This window comes from Genypterus blacodes, unplaced genomic scaffold, assembly GCF_046128005.1.
Source record: "Genypterus blacodes isolate CSIRO-AG114 ecotype Tasmania unplaced genomic scaffold, CSIRO-AGI_Gbla_v1 ptg000070l_1, whole genome shotgun sequence".
NCBI lineage: Eukaryota > Metazoa > Chordata > Actinopteri > Ophidiiformes > Ophidiidae > Genypterus > Genypterus blacodes.
In genome coordinates, this window is record NW_027466880.1 from 6005541 (window position 1) to 6025692 (window position 20152).

At 47.0% G+C, this 20152-nt stretch overlaps 5 non-coding genes and 3 pseudogenes across 5 annotated transcripts; all 8 read right to left on the reverse strand.

Moving 5' to 3' along the window:
* Positions 1-56: 56 nt before the first annotated feature.
* LOC143005566 (5S ribosomal RNA) lies at positions 57-175 on the reverse strand (annotated as a pseudogene).
* A 3054-nt stretch (positions 176-3229) lies between these two features.
* On the reverse strand, positions 3230-3348 carry LOC143005556 (5S ribosomal RNA). Its single transcript, XR_012964061.1, has one exon. It is a non-coding gene; the product is annotated as a 5S ribosomal RNA (ribosomal RNA).
* Positions 3349-3593: 245 nt separating this feature from the next.
* On the reverse strand, positions 3594-3712 carry LOC143005536 (5S ribosomal RNA). Its single transcript, XR_012964042.1, has one exon. It is a non-coding gene; the product is annotated as a 5S ribosomal RNA (ribosomal RNA).
* Positions 3713-10396: 6684 nt separating this feature from the next.
* Positions 10397-10505, reverse strand: LOC143005573 (5S ribosomal RNA; annotated as a pseudogene).
* A 466-nt stretch (positions 10506-10971) lies between these two features.
* Positions 10972-11090, reverse strand: LOC143005538 (5S ribosomal RNA). Its single transcript, XR_012964044.1, has one exon. It is a non-coding gene; the product is annotated as a 5S ribosomal RNA (ribosomal RNA).
* Positions 11091-11535: 445 nt separating this feature from the next.
* On the reverse strand, positions 11536-11654 carry LOC143005570 (5S ribosomal RNA; annotated as a pseudogene).
* Positions 11655-19199: 7545 nt separating this feature from the next.
* LOC143005552 (5S ribosomal RNA) lies at positions 19200-19318 on the reverse strand. The gene has a single exon (XR_012964057.1). It is a non-coding gene; the product is annotated as a 5S ribosomal RNA (ribosomal RNA).
* Positions 19319-19563: 245 nt separating this feature from the next.
* Positions 19564-19682, reverse strand: LOC143005557 (5S ribosomal RNA). Its single transcript, XR_012964062.1, has one exon. It is a non-coding gene; the product is annotated as a 5S ribosomal RNA (ribosomal RNA).
* Positions 19683-20152: the final 470 nt, after the last annotated feature.

The window sequence follows — 20152 nt, forward strand, 5'->3', positions numbered from 1 at the left end:
GGAGTGAAACATGAGGGAGGAGGATTAGGTGAGGCCTGCTGCTCAGAGGGCCAAAATGCTTACGGCACCGGGTATTCCCAGGCAGTCTCCCATCCAAGTACTAACCTGTCCCGACGCTGCTTAGCTTCCGAGATCAGACGAGATCGGGCGTGTTCAGAGTGGTATGGCTGTAAACGAGGAGAGCAGCCACACAGGGCACCACGTTGTCCTTTCCGGCGACGTGTCAGATGTCCGTGGTGTATTCCGATATGAAGGAGAGCTGACGCTGCTGGCGGGCCGACCAAGGCTCGGCCACCTTGGACATGCAGAACGTGAGCGGCTTATGGTCCATGAATGCCGTAAACTCTCGACCTTCAAGCAGGAACCTGAAATGGCGGACTGCCAACCAGAGGCCGAGGAGCTCTCTGTCAAACGCACTGTACTTGCGCTCCCTGGGGGTCAACTGGCGGCTGAAAAAGACGAGTGGCTGCCAGGCGCCGTCGACCCATTGCTCGTGCACCTCTCCCACAGCATAATCAGACGCGTCCGTGGTGATAGCGATGGGGGCCTTGTGCGACGGGTGGGCCAGCCTGGTGGCTTGGCTCAGGGAGGCTTTGGTGGCATCGAACGCGGCATCCCTCTCAGCCGTCCAGTCGACGGCCTGACCGGGGGACTTACCCTTAAGAGCCTCGTGTAGCGGGCGCATAGTGTGGGCGGCCCGGCGGATGAACCGGTGATAAAAGGTTACCATCCCCAGAAACTCCCGGAGTGCACGAGCTGTGTGCGGTCTTGGAAAGGCGGACACGGCCTCCACCTTTGCAGGGAGGGGGGCAGCCCCCTCTTTGCTCACCAGATGTCCGAGGAATTGGATGGAGGGCAACCCGAACACGCACTTCGCAGGGTTGATAATCAAGCCGTGCTGGTCGAGCCTATTGAAGAGATCCCGGAGGTGTACTTGGTGCTCTCCCTCCGAGGAGCTGGCAACGAGAATATCGTCTAGGTAAACGAAAATGAACGGCATGTCTCTTAGCGCCGAATCCATCAACCGCTGGAAAGACTGTGCAGCGTTCTTAAGTCCAAACGGCATCCGCAGGAACTCAAACAGTCCGAACGGCGTGACCACCGCCGTTTTGGGGATGTCTGCAGGGTGCACCGGGACTTGGTGGTAGCCCCGCACCAGATCCACTTTGGAGAAAACCAGTTTGCCAGCCAGATGTGCGGAGAAATCCTGGATGTGGGGGACCGGGTAGCGGTCCGGTGTGGTAGCGTCGTTAAGGCGGCGGTAGTCTCCGCACGGACGACAACCACCATCTGGTTTAGGGACGATGTGGAGGGGTGAGGCCCATGGGCTGTCAGAGCGGTGGATAATGCCCAGGCACTCCATGTTGGCAAACTCTGACCTGGCGACTGCCAGCCTGACAGGATTGAGCCGCCGGGCCCTAGCGTAGACCGGGGGGCCCTTAGTGTCAATGTGGTGTTCAACCCCGTGCTTGATGGTAGTGGCGGAAAAGGTGGGCTTCGTCAGGCTGGGAAACTCCCCAAGTAGGCGTTGATATCTGTCCCCCTCAGCAAGAGAGCTGGAGAGTCCGCCGTATGTTGCCTCACCGCGGACACAAGCAAGCGAGGAGAATGTCAATGCGTCTACCAAGCGGCTGTTCTTGACGTCCACTAGTAGTCCGTGAGCGCACAGGAAATCCGCACCGAGGATGGGGAAGGAAATGTCGGCCGTGACAAAATCCCACGTAAACTGCCGGCCCTCGAGACACAGGTTCACAGTCTTTGTGCCATAGGTGCGGATAGGGGTGTCGTTAGCAGACGTCAATGGGGGGCCGTAGCCTCCGCTGGCGGTGTCACTCCTCGTGTCCGGCAAAACGCTCCTGTTAGCTCCGGTGTCGCAGAGGAAGTTACGCCTGGAGAGGGTGTCCTTAATGAATAGTAGTCTGCTTGTTGCACCCACGCTCACGGTACAACTGAACGTGGGCCCTGTCGTTTCCCGCCGGTCCATAGTTGCAAGGGGGCCGACATCTCTTAGCTTTAGCGCCGAAACGCGCATGGAAGTAGCACATGCCTGAATTTGTGCGGCCGTCAGCAGTCACAGGGTCTCCTGTAGTTAGCATTCCTCTGCTGGGGGGCATGTAGCTGCGCGTCGGGGCTAGCACCTCAGGGGCGAAACGCTGGGTAGCCAGGAAAAAGCGATCAGCCTCCTTGGCGAAAGCTCGTGGCTCCGTGATAGTTGTATTAGTTTAGGCTGTTTGCACGTGTGGCGGCATGTGCCGAAGGAACAGTTCCATGAACAGGAAATTTGGCTCTTCTTTACCTAGCAGGTTCAGCATCATCTCCATGTGCTCTGAGGGCTTACTGTCTCCGAGGCCGTGAATAGCGAACAGGCGTCGGGCTCGTTCCGGCCGTGACAGCTCGAAGGTTTTGAGCAGGAGAGTCTTGAATGCTGCATATTTCTCCAGGGCAGGAAGAGAAGTAATAAACCCCACTGTCCGGGCCGCTGTAGAGCTCCCCAGTGCGGAGACGACGTGGAAATAGCGCGTGTCGTCATCCGTTATCCCGCGGAGGGCGAATTGAGCTTCCGTCTGTGCGAACCATGCCGCCGCGGACGTCTCCCAAAACTCCGGCAATTTGAGAAAAACGGCCATGTTCAGTCCAGTCTCGGAAACTTCGTCGAGACTCGCGTCAGGGTCACCAGTGTAGTGCCGAAGGACGGGAGTCGGAGGCGGCGTATTGAGTTTTAACGTCCACTTTATAGACATGCGGATTCACTCGTCTCGTACAATCAATACAGCAGAACAACAACACCTACGGACCGGAAGTCCTCGCCCTTTTAACCACCGTGGGGAACACACCTACCCACACCATAGTCCGAGGGGGAATTATGTATAATCACCACAATATCACAATTTACATGATGCCTTCATCAGAAACACACATTTCTGGATAATGAAGTCTTACCTAATGAAACTGATAATCATCACATAGAACATACAGAGGGACCACTTACATCTCTGACGCTCACTTTCATCATCATCATCGTCACACAGTGGTTGTGTACTTCACTTCTCATGTGCATTCAATCTTCTCATATTATGCCCATGTGCAATACTCATTTTCTGAATGTATGCTTTCATATAAGATAAGATAAGATACAACTTTATTCTCCCGAGGGAAATTGCGTGTTGACAGAGGGAGTGAAACATGAGGGAGGAAGACCAGGTGAGGCCTGCTGCTCAGAGGGCCAAAATGCTTACGGCACCGCGTATTCCCAGGCGGTCTCCCATCCAAGTACTAACCTGGCCCGACGCTGCTTAGCTTCTGAGATCAGACGCGATCGGGCGTGTTCAGAGTGGTATGGCCGTAAACGAGGAGAGCAGCCACACAGAGGCTCTTCATAGGTGAGACAGACCCAGTTCAAGTCACTGTGTACACATGACTACACTCAAGTTCATGTATATCACAATTTACATGATGCCTTCATCAGAAGAACACTAACATTTCAGATAAGATAAGATACAACTTTATTCTCCCGAGGGAAATTGCGTGTTGACAGAGGGAGTGAAACATGAGGGAGGAGGACCAGGTGAGGCCTGCTGCTCAGAGGGCCAAAATGCTTACGGCACCGGGTATTCCAAGGCGGTCTCCCATCCAAGTACTAACCTGGCCCGACGCTGCTTAGCTTCCGAGATCAGACGAGATCGGGCGTGTTCAGAGTGGTATGGCCGTAAACGAAGAGAGCAGCCACACAGAGGCTCTTTATAGGTGAGACAGACCCAGTTCAAGTCACCGTGTACACATGACTACACTCAAGTTCATGTATATCACAATTTACATGATGCCTTCATCAGAAACACACATTTCTGGATAATGAAGTCTTACCTAATGAAACTGATAATCATCACATAGAACATAAAGAGGGACCACTAACATCTCTGACGCTCACTTTCATCATCATCATCATCATCATTATCATCATCGTCACACAGTGGCTCGTGTACTTCACTTCTCATGTGCATTCAATCTTCTCATATTATGCCCATGTGCAATACTCATTTTCTGAATGTATGCTTTCATATACGATAAGATAAGATACAACTTTATTCTCCCGAGGGGCATTGGGTGTTGACAGAGGGAGTGAAACATGAGGGAGGAGGACCAGGTGAGGCCTGCTGCTCAGAGGGCCAAAATGCTTACGGCACCGGGTTTTCCCAGGCGTAAACGAGGAGAGCAGCCACACAGAGGCTCTTTATAGGTGAGACAGACCCAGTTCACGTCACCGTGTACACATGACTACACTCAAGTTCATGTATATCACAATTTACATGATGCCTTCATCAGAAGAACACTTACATTTCAGATTAGATAAGATACAACTTTATTCTCCCGAGGGACATTGGGTGTTGACACAGGGAGTGAAACATGAGGGAGGAGGACCAGGTGAGGCCTGCTGCTCACAGGGCCAAAATGCTTACGGCACCGGGTATTCCTAGGCGGTCTCCCATCCAAGTACTAACCTGGCCCGACGCTGCTTAGCTTCTGAGATCAGATGAGATCGGGCGTGTTTTTTTTTTTCTCTTTTATTATCAAAAAATAAATATTTTTACAAATACATTTTACACAAGTAAATACAAGTCATTTCAAATCAAATCAAATTATTTCCAACAATCCATAACACCATTCATCACATCTTTTTTTTTTCTTTTTTTTTTTTTTTCCTTCACCCATCACCCCTCACCCTTGACCTATTGACATTTGCACCCCACCCTGATTTCCACACACAAATAGACAGTTATCTTCCAGCACCTTTTCTTTGAAATTCTTGTCCCCACCATCCCACAGCCGACTCACATTCCTTTTCATAAAGTTACAGAAAAATCTCCAGATGTTCACTTTTTTGTCCTCGAAATGTGAATAGTTTCTCCGAAGTCTGATGACATGTTTGGCATAACTCAGAATGTAATTGATAAGCCATTTGTTCACCCCTGCTTTCCTTTCCTTATACCCAAATAGAAAAAACCTCTCCCATTTTTCCTTTTCCGTGATTGTGACTCTACATTTTTGAAAGCATTGGTCCAGTTTCTCAAAAAACACTTTTAACTCCTTACATTCAAAAATAAAGTGCCTAAATGTCTCCACTTCCACCTCACATATATCACAAACCTTGCTGTTGAGTCTATTTATCTGGTTTAGCACCAAATTGACAAATATTCTATTGTGTCTGAGCCTGAAATTTGTATCAAAGCACTCTGATGAAATGAACTTCACATTTAGATCTGACCAAATGTGCTCCCTCTTAAGCCCATGGAACTGCCTTAGCCATACTTCCTCAGCTGCCGCTTTCTTCTTTTCCTTTCCCAAAAACACTCTATATAGTATCTTGGAGTTAACTGATCGTATGTCATGCTCTTTCCCTCCTTGGATGAGGGAGAAACTGACCAACTCCAGAGCCTTCTCTGCCCTCCTCCCCTTCACCAGCGCCACCCAGCTACGAGGTAACCCCTCTAAAATTCTCTGGCATAGTCTTTTGATCTCTATTGGTCTCACTTTCCCTAATCTTCCCCTGACCTCCTGGATTACTTCCTCCTGCAGAAATCCACCACCTCTTTGGATAAAGTGCTTCACCTGATTTAAACCTAGTTCCTCCAAGTACCTCCCTGAAAATACCTTCCCCTGACACCTTATTGCCGGATTTCTGAAAACTGGTTGGTGTAACACCTGCTCCGCAGTCTCACATCTAAACTTTAAATCCCCCAGTAAAATATTCCACGCTTCAAGTATTTCCCCTGTAAATGCATTAACCTGTGCTCTTTCCCTTTGCTCCGTTTCCCTACATAGATTAAACACTCCTCTATTATCCCACCCCTGTAGGCAAGAGTCGAGGCACTTCTGCCACGCGTAAATCTTTGCGTTTCCCATAAATTTCCCTAACAGTCGAATCCGTGCACTAAGCTTTTTACTTTTCAGGTCCACCAATTTCAAACCGCCCTCCTTCTGCCCATTGATGAGCACCTTCCTGGCTATCAAATGCTGTTTTTTATTCCAGATGAAAGCACTCATCATGTCATTCAGCTTTCCTATTACCCTGTCCGGCTTTTCACAGACTCTTAGCGCATACTGACACTTGGACAGGAGGAGGGCGTTAGTTACTATCACTTTACCCCTTAGATTCAATTTCCTCCCGGACCAGAAATCCAATCGCATTTTGATTTTTCCCTCTATTTCACCCCACGTTTGTTTTGTTGCTGCATCTCGATTCTTACCTACGTATACACCCAAAACCTTCACCATTTCATTTCTCTTTACAAAATTCCATTTATTTACACAATCGAAACCATCACCAAAGCCAATTAGCTCGGTTTTTTCCCCATTGATTTTGGCCCCAGATGCCCTCTCATAGCACTCTACATGCTGCAGCACCCTGTCTACACTCCTCTCATCCCTAACCGTAATACTTATGTCATCTGCGTACTGGTAGATTTTCGTGTCCGTTTTATCTTCCATTTCAATCCCCAAAATCCCTGGGTCCCTCCTAATGAGGGCAGACAAGGGTTCTGCCGCTATGGAGTATAACATAGCTGAAAGCGGGCATCCTTGCCTGATTGACCTCTCCAGAGCGAAGCTCTCAGTTAACCTCCCGTTTATTTTCACCCTACTGATGGCATTCCTATATATTAACCTAATCCATTTAGTGAAACCTTCCCCGAAACCCATCTTTTCCAGTGTTTTAAACAAAAAATCATGATCCACCCTATCAAACGCCTTCTCTAAATCAACCCCTATGTACAGCCCTCCCTTCTGATTCATTTTGTCAAAGATGTCCTGGATCGATAAGATGATGTCACTAATGACTCTCCCTACCACACCATAACACTGACAGGGATTCACCACTGTGCCTATCACCTCCTTCGATCTGTTTGCCAGGATTTTAGCCAGTATTTTATAATCTGTATTTAGCAGACTAATTGGCCTATAATTCCCCAAATCACCTTTGTCACCCTTATTCTTATACACCACTCGGATTAGCCCCGTGAAGAAGTCCCCAGATGCTTTCCCCTCCCGCTCCATGCATTGAAAGATTCTCAGGAGAATTGGCTTCATCACCTGTTTAAAGGTGATGTAAAATTCCCCCGATAACCCATCCAGCCCTGGACTTTTGTTCTTATTCAAACCATTTATTGCTCTTTCCAATTCTTCCTCTGTTATGTTTTTATCACAGTCTGCTCTGTCATCTTCCCCTAATTTTTTTTCTATCCCTTCAAAAACACTGTGGTCTGTAGAGTTTACCTCCATCTTTGAAAAAAGTGTTTTAAAATGTTTATGAGCCACCTCCAGCATTTCCTCTGTCTTCTCCATTGTCTTACCCTCTTCATTTTTCAGGTTTTGCAGATGAGCTTTCTTTTGCTGTCTTTTTTCAAGCCCTAAAAAGAAACTTGTATTCTTTTCCCCTTCTAAAATATCCTTCATCCTCGATCTGATAGCTGCCCCTCTGCTCCGTTTCTTCTCAAGCTCATCTAATTGTTTTCTCAGCATGAGATATTTTAGATTGTTGAAGTTTTCCTCTGCAATCGACCTTTCCAGCTCTTTATTAATCTGGTCTCTTAAACTATACTCAGTTCTTCTTTCCTTCTCCATTTTATTTTTACAATAGTTTATTGTCACTTTTTTGATGTGCAATTTCACCTCCTCCCACCACTCCCCCATATTTATACAACCCTCACCCTGCAGTTCTCTTTTTCTTTCTTTCAGTAGATTTTCAACTTTCTCCCTATATTTTCCATCCAGCAAAACACTGTTATTTAAACACCATAACCCTCCACCTTTGTGCTCTTTCTCCCCCAGCTCCACCCATAACCTTGCATGATCGCTAAACCCTGTGAACTCATACCAGCATTTTGAAATCTTTTTTTCCAGCCCAGATGCTAATAGACATAAGTCAATCCTGGACTGTTTAAGTTTCCCCAGAACCGTCTGTCGTCTGGAAAAGCCCCTTTCTCCCATATTGCGCACCCTCCACAGATCTACCAGGTTGAAATAGTCAAAAAGCTCATTTAGCGATTTCCTACTTATATCACTTTTGTATGTATTGTTGCTTGATATATCCAATCTCGTAAGTGCACAGTTAAAATCCCCCACTACACAAATGTTCCCTCCCAAATGCGGTTTTAGTTGATCAAAGAAAATTCCACGCTTGTTGTCCTCATTCGGTGCATAAATATTCAAAAGTTTGTAAAGCACATTCCTGTAAATAAATTCAATACCGATCACCCTTCCCTCATCATCCTTCACTATTTCCTTAACATTTTTGATCTTATCTCCTTTAGCAAAAATAGCGACTCCGGCTCGTCCATTTACACCGTTGTTTGCCCACACTTTTCCAGCCCATGTATCCCTCAGATAGCTTCTCCACTCCCTTGTCCACTTAGTCTCTTGTACACAGAGGATGTCAAAAGTATCCACCCTTAAAACATCTCGCATCTTGTTAATACATCTTAAGCCGTTTGTGTTTTGCGATAGTATTTTTAACATTGTAAATACATAGAGATAAATCAGGCCCATCATCTTTATGCTACAGTTCACGTCTTACTTTTTCCTCTTTTTGATCCCCTTGTCTTCAGCATCCATTGCAGTCTTCTCTTCCCCAGCTCCTGGCTGTTTCCGAGGTCCATATCAGACTCCGAGTTCCCCGACTCTTGAGACCCCGTCAAGCATATCTCTGAGTCTGATTCTGGGGGCCGCTGAAGTTGAACAATTTTCACCTTCCTCTCCTTTCTCTCCGATGTATTCACACTCTGCCCCTCTGCTGCGTCTCCATGTCCCGGCACCTCAGCTGTCGATCCTCTCACCTCCATTCCTTGCTCTCCGTCCGACTCCAGTATGTCTCTTCCTTTCTCCGCTTGCCCCTCCGCACGATCCTTCTCGGTCTCCTCCCTCTCAGAGATATTCTCTCTCGATTCTTCCTGCTCCTCACGTTGCTTTCCTCCCGTCCCTGGAGCATGATCAACGTCCTCACAAACACATCTGCTGCTCTCCTTTTTGCAGCTCTGGCATTTGTTCCCTCTGCCCATGCACTCCCTTGCATAGTGCCCCTGCTCTCCACATTTTCTACAAAGGAAATCTGGACAGTCCCTCAGGATATGACCAGTCTGTATGCACTGTCTGCACACTTTCACCTGTTTGTCGTGCAAAACTCTGAAGAACTCTGCTCCAAAAGCCGTCTCAAACTTGGTCGAATATGGAAGTGATTGGACCGTCTCCGTGAATTTAACTTTCACGTATCTTGTTCCGTCAGCAATTCTAGTTCCCGGCCACATTCTCCTGATGATCGGGGATACTGCACTCACTCCCCAGCTGTTCAGCTTGCCCAGAATGACGCTGTCCGTGATATACGCCGGCAGCCCCAGAAACGAGACCACCAGCTCATCATTACATAACTCCTTGGACATGATCGCGGTCTGTCCAATTTTTATGCCGTCCAATAGTCTTACTTTCCCCTTCGGGTGATTCATTGTGATCTCATATTTATTTCTGCCCGTGTACCGGCAGGCGATGATTTTCCCACAAGTGTCTTGTATTGCCTGGATCAGCTCCATTGCGGTCACTTTATCTTCTCCAATCAGCTCCAGGGCGAGCGTTAAATTTTGCTGAAACTCTTCAGCTTTATCCTTAATAATCCGTATCTCTTCCTCTCTGATGATTTCTCTCTCCTGCCCTCTTCCTCCTTACGCATTTTCGGCTACGTCAGGAGCTGTCACCGCACGTGTGTCCTCCATTTCTCCCGTCATATTCTGACCGTCCACGGTCCTGTACGCCCGATCGTCTTTCACCATCGGCTCGCTTGCCTCGGCCGTCCGGTCCGGGCCCGGTGCAGCAACTCTGGCTCCCTTTCCTCTGGTTCTCACCATACTTGGAGCACAGTATAAACTATTTTCCATCAGGAAAACACAAACCAAACAAACAAATAACTTAAAGTGTCCCCCAGACAGTCAAAACTGCTGGGGGTGGCTCCAAAAACCGAGCTATCAAAGAAACGAAAAATCTGGGCTTAAAGAAACGCCACAGTTCAAACTCAAAATCAAAATTGCCGCACAGGATCAGTCAAAATACACGCACGCCTGGAGCTCACACACACCTCCTCTGACTTCCGTGTTCAGAGTGGTATGGCCGTAAACAAGAAGAGCAGCCACACAGAGGCTCTTTATAGGTGAGACAGACCCAGTTCAAGTCACCGTGTACACATGACTACACTCAAGTTCATGTATATCACAATTTACATGATGCCTTCATCAGAAGAACACTAACATTTCAAATAAGATAAGACACAACTTTATTCTCCCGAGGGAAATTGCGTGTTGACAGAGGGAGTGAAACATGAGGGAGGAGGACCAGGTGAGGCCTGCTGCTCAGAGGGCCAAAATGCTTACGGCACCGGGTATTCCCAGGCGGTCTCCCATCCAAGTACTAACCTGGCCCGACGCTGCTTAGCTTCCGAGATTGTGCGTGTTCAGAGTGGTACGGCCTTAAACTAGGAGAGCAGCCACACAGAGGCTCTTTATAGGTGAGACAGACGCAGTTCAAGTCAACGTGTACACATGACTACACTCAAGTTCATGTATATCACAATTTACATGATGCCTTCATCAGAAACACACATTTCTGGATAATGAAGTCTTACCTAATGAAACTGATAATCATCACATAGAACATTAAGAGGGACCACTAACATCTCTGACGCTCACTTTCATCATCATCATCATCATCATCATCATCATCATCATCATCGTCACACAGTGGCTCGTGTACTTCACTTCTCATGTGCATTCAATCTTCTCATATTATGCCCATGTGCAATACTCATGTTCTGAATGTATGCTTTCATATAAGATAAGATAAGATACAACTTTATTCTCCCGAGGGAACTTGCGTGTTCACAGAGGGAGTGAAACATGAGGGAGGAGGACCAGGTGAGGCCTGCTGCTCAGAGGGCCAAAATGCTTACTGCACCGGGTATTCCCAGGCGGTCTCCCATCCAAGTACTAACCTGGCCCGACGCTGCTTAGCTTCCGAGATCAGACGAGATCGGGTGTGTTCAGAGTGGTATGGCCGTAAACGAGGAGAGCAGCCACCAAGAGGCTCTTTATCGGTGAGACAGACCCAGTTCAAGTCACCGTGTACACATGACTACACTCAAGTTCATGTATATCACAATTTACATGATGCCTTCATCAGAAACACACATTTCTGGATAATGAAGTCTTACCTAATGAAACTGATAATCATCACATAGAACATACAGAGGGACCACTTACATCTCTGACGCTCACTTTCATCCTCATCATCATCATTGTCACACAGTGGCTCGTGTTCTTCACTTCTCATGTGCATTCAATCTTCTCATATTATGACCATGTGCAATACTCATTTTCTGAATGTATGCTTTCATATAAGATAAGATAAGATACAACTTTATTCTCCCGAGGGAAATTGCGTGTTTACAGAGGGAGTGAAACATGAGGAAGGAGGACCAGGTGAGGCCTGCTGCTCAGAGGGCCAAAATGCTAACGGCACCGGGTATTCCCAGGCGGTCTCCCATCCAAGTACTAACCTGGCCGGACGCTGCTTAGCTTCTGAGATCAGAAGAGATCGGGCGTGTTCAGAGTGGTATGGCTGTAAACGAGGAGAGGAGCCACACAGAGGCTCTTTATAGGTGAGACAGACCCAGTTCAAGTCACCGTGTACACATGACTACACTCAAGTTCATGTATATCACAATTTACATGATGCCTTTGTGACATACCCCCCATTTTGTCTTTTCTTTGGTCCCTTTTCCATTAAGTTGTGGCCTTTTATTTTCTTTTGTTACGATGTTGTTGCATGTTTTGGCCAGAAGTGGCGCTGTAGTACTGGGATATAATGCAGTTGCATAACGGTGAGAGAGAGAAGAAGTAGCCACTGAGAACGGAAGGCGGGAGATGTAAATGGTGAAGTGAGCTGTATTGTGGAAACTTTGGATTAAACGAAAAACTTTTTCCCAGCACGCCGTTGAGAGTATTACTTTCTTCAAGTGTGCAACAAAATTGGCGCCCGAACAGGGACTCAACGTGATACAAAAAAGAAGTCTGAAGAAAAAAAAAAAGAACGAACGTTGGAACACGCAAAATGGAGCTGGAGCAGTTACAGGATCAGCTAACGGAGCTACTGTGTCGGCTAAACGTGGAACAGCTAAAAGAAGTGTGTATCCGAGCTAAAGTTTCATCAGACAAGGAGAAGAAACACACGTTGATCCGAGCAATTAATGAGTCAGTAGAGAATGCTTTTGAAGAGGAGGAACAAGATGTAGCAGAGACATTTGGGCAAGAGTTGTTAGCTACAGCTAAGCGATTGAGAGAAAACGCGCCCAAACCAGAGAGGTATGATAAAAATGAAGAGGAGCTACAAAAGCTACAAAAACAGTATGCTGAAATGCAGTTGACATTCCAGACGTCGACCAAAATGCTCGAGGAGGAAATGAGTCGGCTTCGGGAAAAAATGAACAGGACGGCTAGCCCGCCAGAACTCCCATTCTCCAGAGCCCCTGAAGTGGTTATCAGACGCGAGTTTCGGATTAATGGCCAGATAGGTGAATTGGGGCAGAAAGACAAGTTATCATACACTAACCTCATGTACCAAATAGACTCTGAAAAACGTAAAGGCCACAGCGATGTAGAAATTGTTGAAGCCGTAGTAAAAGCTGCTACACCAGGGCTCAGTTTACGTGATATGCTGGAAGCCAAAAATAATTTGACACTCGTGCAGTTGAAGACGATTCTTAAAGCCCATTTCAAAGAAAACAACACTACAGATATGTTCCACAGACTCATTAACATAACTCAAGATGCAAAAGAATCCCCTCAGAATTTTCTTTTTCGTGCAGTTGAACTCAAAGAGAAGCTACTGGCGGCTGCAGAATATGCCAGCTCAGATGTACAGTATAGCCCAGACCTCATTCAGAAAAAGGTTCTTAGGTCAGTCAGTACAGGACTACTGAGTGATAATGTTAAAATGCAGCTGAAACCTCACCTAGATGATCTAGGAGTGACTGACGAGATATTGATAGAGAAAATGAATGATGCTGCTGCTGTTGATTGGGAGACACAGCAGAAATTGAAGAAAAGTATCCCAAATAAGCCAGCCAGAATAAATGAGCTAAAAACAGAAACAACTACTTACCAGCTGTATAGTGACAGGGAAACAGACAATGACCAGCCATCTGAACACAGCACTTCAGTCAAGGCCAGTGTTAAAAGTCAGAAGATAAAAACTCCAAAAAGCTCTTCAGAAACTGAACTGATGGATGCAGTGAAACAGCTGAGAGAGGAAGTGGCTGAGCTGAGGAAGAATGTTCAGTACTCAGCACGACCATCTCACCAGTTCCAAAACAGAGGGAAGAGGGCATGCAGAGGATGTCAAGACCGGGGTGAAGAGGAACAGTGTGACCACTGCTTCAAATGTGGCCTGAGTGGACACCTCTCAAGAGGATGCAGAGGCCAAAGGAACTCAAGAGGCAACACTGATTCAGCTAATATCAAAGGACAGACTGTAGAATGTACCTCCCCTGACACTCAAGAACAGCATAGCAGGTCACTCAACACCCCTACTATTCTTAGAGAAAGCATTGTACAATTAGAAGAGAGACTGCGAGCAGAAAGGTGTTCCCCAGGTGGAAGATTGGCAGGTTCTGCTTATATTAGCCACATCTCCCCTCGTCACCATTCACAGCTGCTGAGACTTATTGGAAAGAAGTGCATGGTGAGTTGCTACCTAGATGGGGTGAAGACTCAAGCCTTATGGGACACTGGATCGCAAGTCTGCCTTATCAATGAGACCTGGAGGAAGAACTGCATCCCAGAGGTGAAGGTACGGAGCACTGAAGAACTCCTCGGCCCTGGTCCTTTTGTGGGGAAAGCTGTCAACCAGACCGACATCCCTTTCCTAGGCTGGGTGGAGGTCACGTTCCACCTAGACCCATCACATGCTCCAGAGTTCACGCTTCAGGTGCCCATGCTCGTGACGGGTGAGAAAGGAGCAGCAGAAGAGCCAATCATTGGTTACAATGTAATTGAACTGTTGTTAAAGAATGGTGTGGAGGGTCCACATGAAGTAATAACACAGGCTGTGAGCACAGCTTTCTCTTTTAGCTGTAAAAAGACTGAAATGTTAGTGAAAATTATTCAAAACAGTGACCCTGAGTGCAGTGACGGCCTAGTGAGAGTGGGCAGGCAGAAGGAAGTGATCCCAGCAGGTCAGGTGAGAACTATAAAATGTGCTGTGAGAACAGGTCCTCTACTGTCCAGTCAAGAAGCCCTTTTTCTGCCTGATGAACATGCCCCCTGGCCAGATGGCCTGAGTATGTCAGAGAGCATGATGACTCTTAGCGAAGGGACATATTCTCGCATAGCATTGCCCATCACCAATTACACCTGTCATGATGTCACCCTGAGCCCACGCACAGTGTTGGGGCAGGTTCAACTGGTCAAAGCTGTCTATCCAGTGGACGCCAAGCCAGTCACTCCCCGACCAGCTTCTCCAGTCGAACGTCCAGAGGTCAGCAGGGAGGATGAGCCTGAGCCTGATGGAAGGACAGCGGTGGACGAGGAAAGGTGGGACCCACCAATCACACTGATTCACCTCCCCCTTGCTCAGCAGCGACAAGTGAAGCAGATGTTGAGGGAGGAATGCAGAGCGTTCGCCAGAGACGATGATGATGTGGGATACATCCCTTCCCTACAACTGAAAATCAGACTCACAGATACAACACCGGTAAGACGTACCTATGTGTCTGTGCCTAAGCCACTTCACAAAGAAGTAAAACAGTACTTAGAAGACTTGTTAAATAGGGGCTGGATCCAAAAATCTAGGTCACATTACTCATCTCCCATTGTCTGTGTGCGGAAAAAAGATGGGAACCTCCGTCTGTGCTGTGACTACAGAGAACTCAACCGTAAGTCTCTGCCAGATCGCCACCCTATTCCCCGCATTCAAGATATGCTAGATAGTTTACATGGGAGTGCATGGTTTTCAGTGTTAGATCAAGGCAAGGCCTACCATCAGGGGTTCGTGGAAGAAAGTAGTAGACCACTCACAGCTTTTATAACACCCTGGGGCCTATATGAGTGGATCTGAATCCCTTTTGGCTTGTCTACAGCACCCTCCGAATTCCACCGCAGCATGGAGGAGTGTCTATCTGGACTCAGAGATGAAATTTGCGAGCCATATCTAGACGATAATCTGGTTCATAGCCAAACATTTGATAATCACCTGAAAGATGTGAGAAAAGTGCTTCAGCGCTACCAACAGCACGGGATGAAATTGACTGCAAAGAAATGTGAGCTCTTTAAGAACCAGGTCAGATTTCTGGGAAAGATCGTATCGAAGGAAGGCTACACAATGGATCCTGCAGAAGTAGCCCCAGTGCAAGAGATGAAGCAGAGGAAGCCAGCGACAGTGGGTGAGGTGCGGAAAGTGCTAGGATTCATCTCATACTACCGAGCCTATATCCCAAACTTCTCTCGCATAGCTAAGCCTCTCTATGCACTGCTGTGCGCTGAGATACCAGGCAGTGAGACCCCTAAAGGCACAAAGAAGCAGAAGGCTGGGGTGAGAAAGACAAAGCAAAGCCAGGTACCCTCACATCAACGTATCAGGTGGACAGAAGAACACAGTACAGTTCTCAGTCAGCTGATAGATTACCTCTCCAGTCCTCCTGTGCTGGGCTACCCAAACTTTGAAGAACCGTTCATTATGCATTGTGATGCGTCCCAGGATGGACTTGGAGCGGTGCTCTATCAAAAACAGGAGGGAAGGTTAAAGGTCATTGCGTATGGCTCCCGCACACTCTCTGCTCCAGAGAAGAATTACCATCTACATTCTGGTAAGCTAGAGTTTTTAGCAATGAAATGGGCTATATGCGAGAGGTTTAGGGATTATTTGTATTACACTCCATCGTTTGTAGTATATACAGATAATAACCCTCTGACATATGTGCTGACAACAGCTAAATTGAATGCCACGTTGCTGAGATGGGTGGCTGAATTGGCAGACTTCCGATTTTCAATTTAGTACAGGCCAGGGAAGTCTAACTCTGACGCAGACGGGCTATCGAGAATGCCCCTTGACATAGAGAAGTATATGCTAACCTGTTCACAAAAGATACAGTCTGAGATCTTGGCCAGTGTCTCCAAAGGGTTGTCAGTTCACCAGGTGGAGAGAGAGCAGTTGCTGTGTCCAGTGACCATCACCACAGCCATCGCAGAGCTGAGCAGTGAGCCGCGGATGAACGCAGCAAAGCAGATCGCCCCTCAAGCACTGAGAGCCGCTCAAGACGAGGATCTACTGCTGAAGCAGGTGAAACAGCAGGTCGCACAACAGCAGTGGCCGAGGGTGAAAGACACTCACAGTGAGTTGGCAGTGTTTGCAAGGGAGAAAGCGAAGTTGGTGATTGATGCTGAGGATGTTCTCCGGCGACAGACAGCAACACGCACACAACTGGTTGTGCCTCCAAAGTTCCGTCCCCTCATCCTGAGAGAGCTGCATGAAGAGATGGGACACTTGGGCGTTGAACGGACACTCCATCTGATCCGTGAGCGTTTCTTTTGGCCTCATATGCAGAGAGACGTTGAGCATCACATCAACAAGGTCTGTAGCTGTGTGAAACGGAAAAGACCACAGAAAGCAGTAAGAGCACCACTTACCAGTATTGTGACAACATACCCCTTTGAGCTGGTCTCAATTGACTTCATGCACCTAGAGAAGTGTTAAGGAGGATATGAGTACATTCTGGTGGTCATGGACCATTTTACACGATTCGCTCAGGCGTATGCATGTACTAACAACAGTGCTCGAACTGCAGCTGAGAAGATATTCGGTGACTTTGTCCTCAAATTCGGCTTCCCCACGAAATTACACCATGATCAGGGTAGAGAATTTGAGAATAAGTTGTTTGCAGAGCTCCAAAAATACTCTGGCATCCAAGGTTCTCGCACCACCCCGTACCACCCCCAGGGGAACGGTCAAGTGGAACGCTTCAACCGCACCCTGCTGGCCATGTTGCGTAACCTAGATGACCAAGCTAAAGCAGATTGGAAGAATTCTCTTGCCAAAGTAATACACGCCTACAATTGCACGCGCAATGAGTCCACTGGATACGCACCATATTACCTGCTCTTTGGTCGTAACCCCAGATTGCCTATTGACATCATGTTCAGTATCCCCCACAGTGATGGCAGTGCATCTCATGATGACTATGCCAAGAAATGGAAACAGAGGATGGAGGAGGCGTACCAGTTAGCCTCCAAGGCTGCGAAGGCAAGCGGAGAGAGGGGGAAAAACCTGTATGACCGGAAGGTTCAAGGTGCAGAGCTGTATCCTGGCTGCAGAGTTCTCATTAGGAACTTGACTGAAAGAGGTGGACCCGGAAAACTCAGGTCATTCTGGGAAGACAAAGTCCATGTAGTGGTCAAGAGAAAACACCCAGAAAGTCCAGTTTATGAAGTACAACCAGAGGATGGCCAGGGCCGCACCAGAGTGCTTCATCGAAATCTGCTGCTCCCCTGTGACTTCCTGCCAGTTGAGTCACACAAGCCTGAAAAGAAAAGAGGTGAGAGACCACACAAAGAGAAAAAGACACCGACAAAACAGAATGCAGAACCCGAGTGTTCATCTGACTCTGAAGAGGATGACTGGCGATGCATGTCCAGATGGCCCCAAGGAGACTCCGCAGCACAAACCAGAAGGAACCTCAGACCAGAGGCTACAGAGTTTCAGCCACGGGCTGCAACACCAGCACCTGAGGGAGACGATGTGATGGGAGAACAGACCCTGTGGACATCAGACACGGACAGAGAGCAAGAAGAACAGATCGAGACTGGACTGGAAAATGAAGTGACTGTGACAGCAGGCCTGAGTGAGGATATAGAAGAGGCTGAGCTGGAGACCGCAAGCAATGAGGGAGAAGAGTATCCATCATCTTCACCACCTGCGAGACGATATCCTTTCAGAAATAGACCTGCACCCAAAACACTCGCATATGATAGGTTGGGGCAGCCCACAGTTAATTGAATTAAAGTTATGAGATTATATGATGCACTTTAAAGTTGTAAGTTCAAGCCATCCAGTTTTAAGATGAATACAATTTGTTAGTTCATGTCAAAGTCATATGATGGATGGAAAATGTTAATGTGTTGTTTAAAAGAAAAAAAATACTTTTAGTTTATATAGGCCCACACAAAGTCAGTTCTCACATTTAGAATCGCACAAATATAACTGAAGAGGAAATGGTGGTTGTAAGATATTGTATTTACAGGAGTATGGTTGAAAAGACTAAATGTAAAGAGACTCTTATAACGAAATGATATGAAGAAAAGAGTTATTAGAATAAATGAAGTGTGAGATTCTATGTGATTTCGCTACAGGTCAAAGGTCACGCCTATTCCAGTCAAGACAAGCTGCCCGTGAACACAGCGGAGTAAATAGATAGTTGTCATAGTGCACAATGACTTCCTCTGTTTAACACATGACATTAAGGGGAGATAAGTGTGATGTGAAATCTGTCATTAGATATGTGTCTTGAATAATGGACTCTAACCTGGAAGTGATCAAATTGTCTTAAACAGGATGAACTGAGACGGGAAATGTCGGGACGACATTTAGTTAAGCAGGGGAGAGTGTGACAGCTGATTAGCTTCCGAGATCAGACGAGATCGGGCGTGTTCAGAGTGGTATGGCCGTAAACGAGGAGAGCAGCCACACAGAGGCTCTTTATAGGTGAGACAGACCCAGTTCAAGTCACCGTGTACACATGACTACACTCACGTTCATGTATATCACAATTTACATGATGCCTTCATCAGAAACACACATTTCTGGATAATGAAGTCTTACCTAATGAAACTGATAATCATCACATAGAACATTAAGAGGGACCACTAACATCTCTGACGCTCACTTTCATCATCATCATCATCATCATCATCGTCACACAGTGGCTCGTGTACTTCACTTCTCATGTGCATGCAATCTTCTCATATTATGCCCATGTGCAATACTCATTTTCTGAATGTATGCTTTCATATAAGATAAGATAAGATACAACTTTATTCTCCCGAGGGAACTTGCATATTAGCAGAGGGAGTGAAACATGAGGGAGGAGGACCAAGTGAGGCCTGCTGCTCAGAGGGCCAAAATGCTTACGGCACCGGGTATTCCTAGGCGGTCTCCCATCGAAGTACTAACCTGGCCTGACGCTGCTTAGCTTCCGAGATCAGACGAGATCAGGCGTGTTCAGAGTGGTATGGCCGTAAACGAGGAGAGCAGCCACACAGAGGCTCTTTATAGGTGAGACAGACCCAGTTCAAGTCACCGTGTACGCATGACTACACTCAAGTTCATGTATATCACAATTTACATGATGCCTTCATCAGAAGAACACTAACATTTTAGGTAAGATAGGATACAACTTTATTCTCCCGAGGGAAATTGCGTGTTTACAGAGGGAGTGAAACATGAGGGAGGAGGACCAGGTGAGGCCTGCTGCTCAGAGGGCCAAAATGCTAACGGCACCGGGTATTCCCAGGCGGTCTCCCATCCAAGTACAAACCTGGCCCAACGCTGCTTAGCTTCTGAGATCAGACGAGATCGGGCGTGTTCAGAGTGGTATGGCCGTAAAATAGGAGAGCAGCCACACAGAGGCTCTTTATAGGTGAGACAGACCCAGTTCAAGTCACCGTGTACACATGACTACACTCAAGTTCATGTATATCACAATTTACATGATGCCTTCATCAGAAGAACACAGAAGCCTCTATCTCCTTCCTTGTCACAGATATGGGCTTTTAAAGTTTTCTCCAGTTTCAAAAATCGATGACCCGCGGGTCAACATTTTTAGAAAATTTTCAATATTCCCCAATTTGCCCCAAATTTACACAAATTGATGGCATTTCTGTCTGGATGCTGCGTCTGAAATTTTAGCTCTCTATCTCCTTCCTTGTCACAGATATGGGCTTTTCAAGTTTTCTCCAGTTTCAAAAATCGATGACCCGCGGGTCAACATTTTTAGAAAATTTTCAATATTCCCCAATTTGCCCCAAATTTACACACATTGATGGCATTTCTGCCTGGATGCTGCGTCTGAAATTTT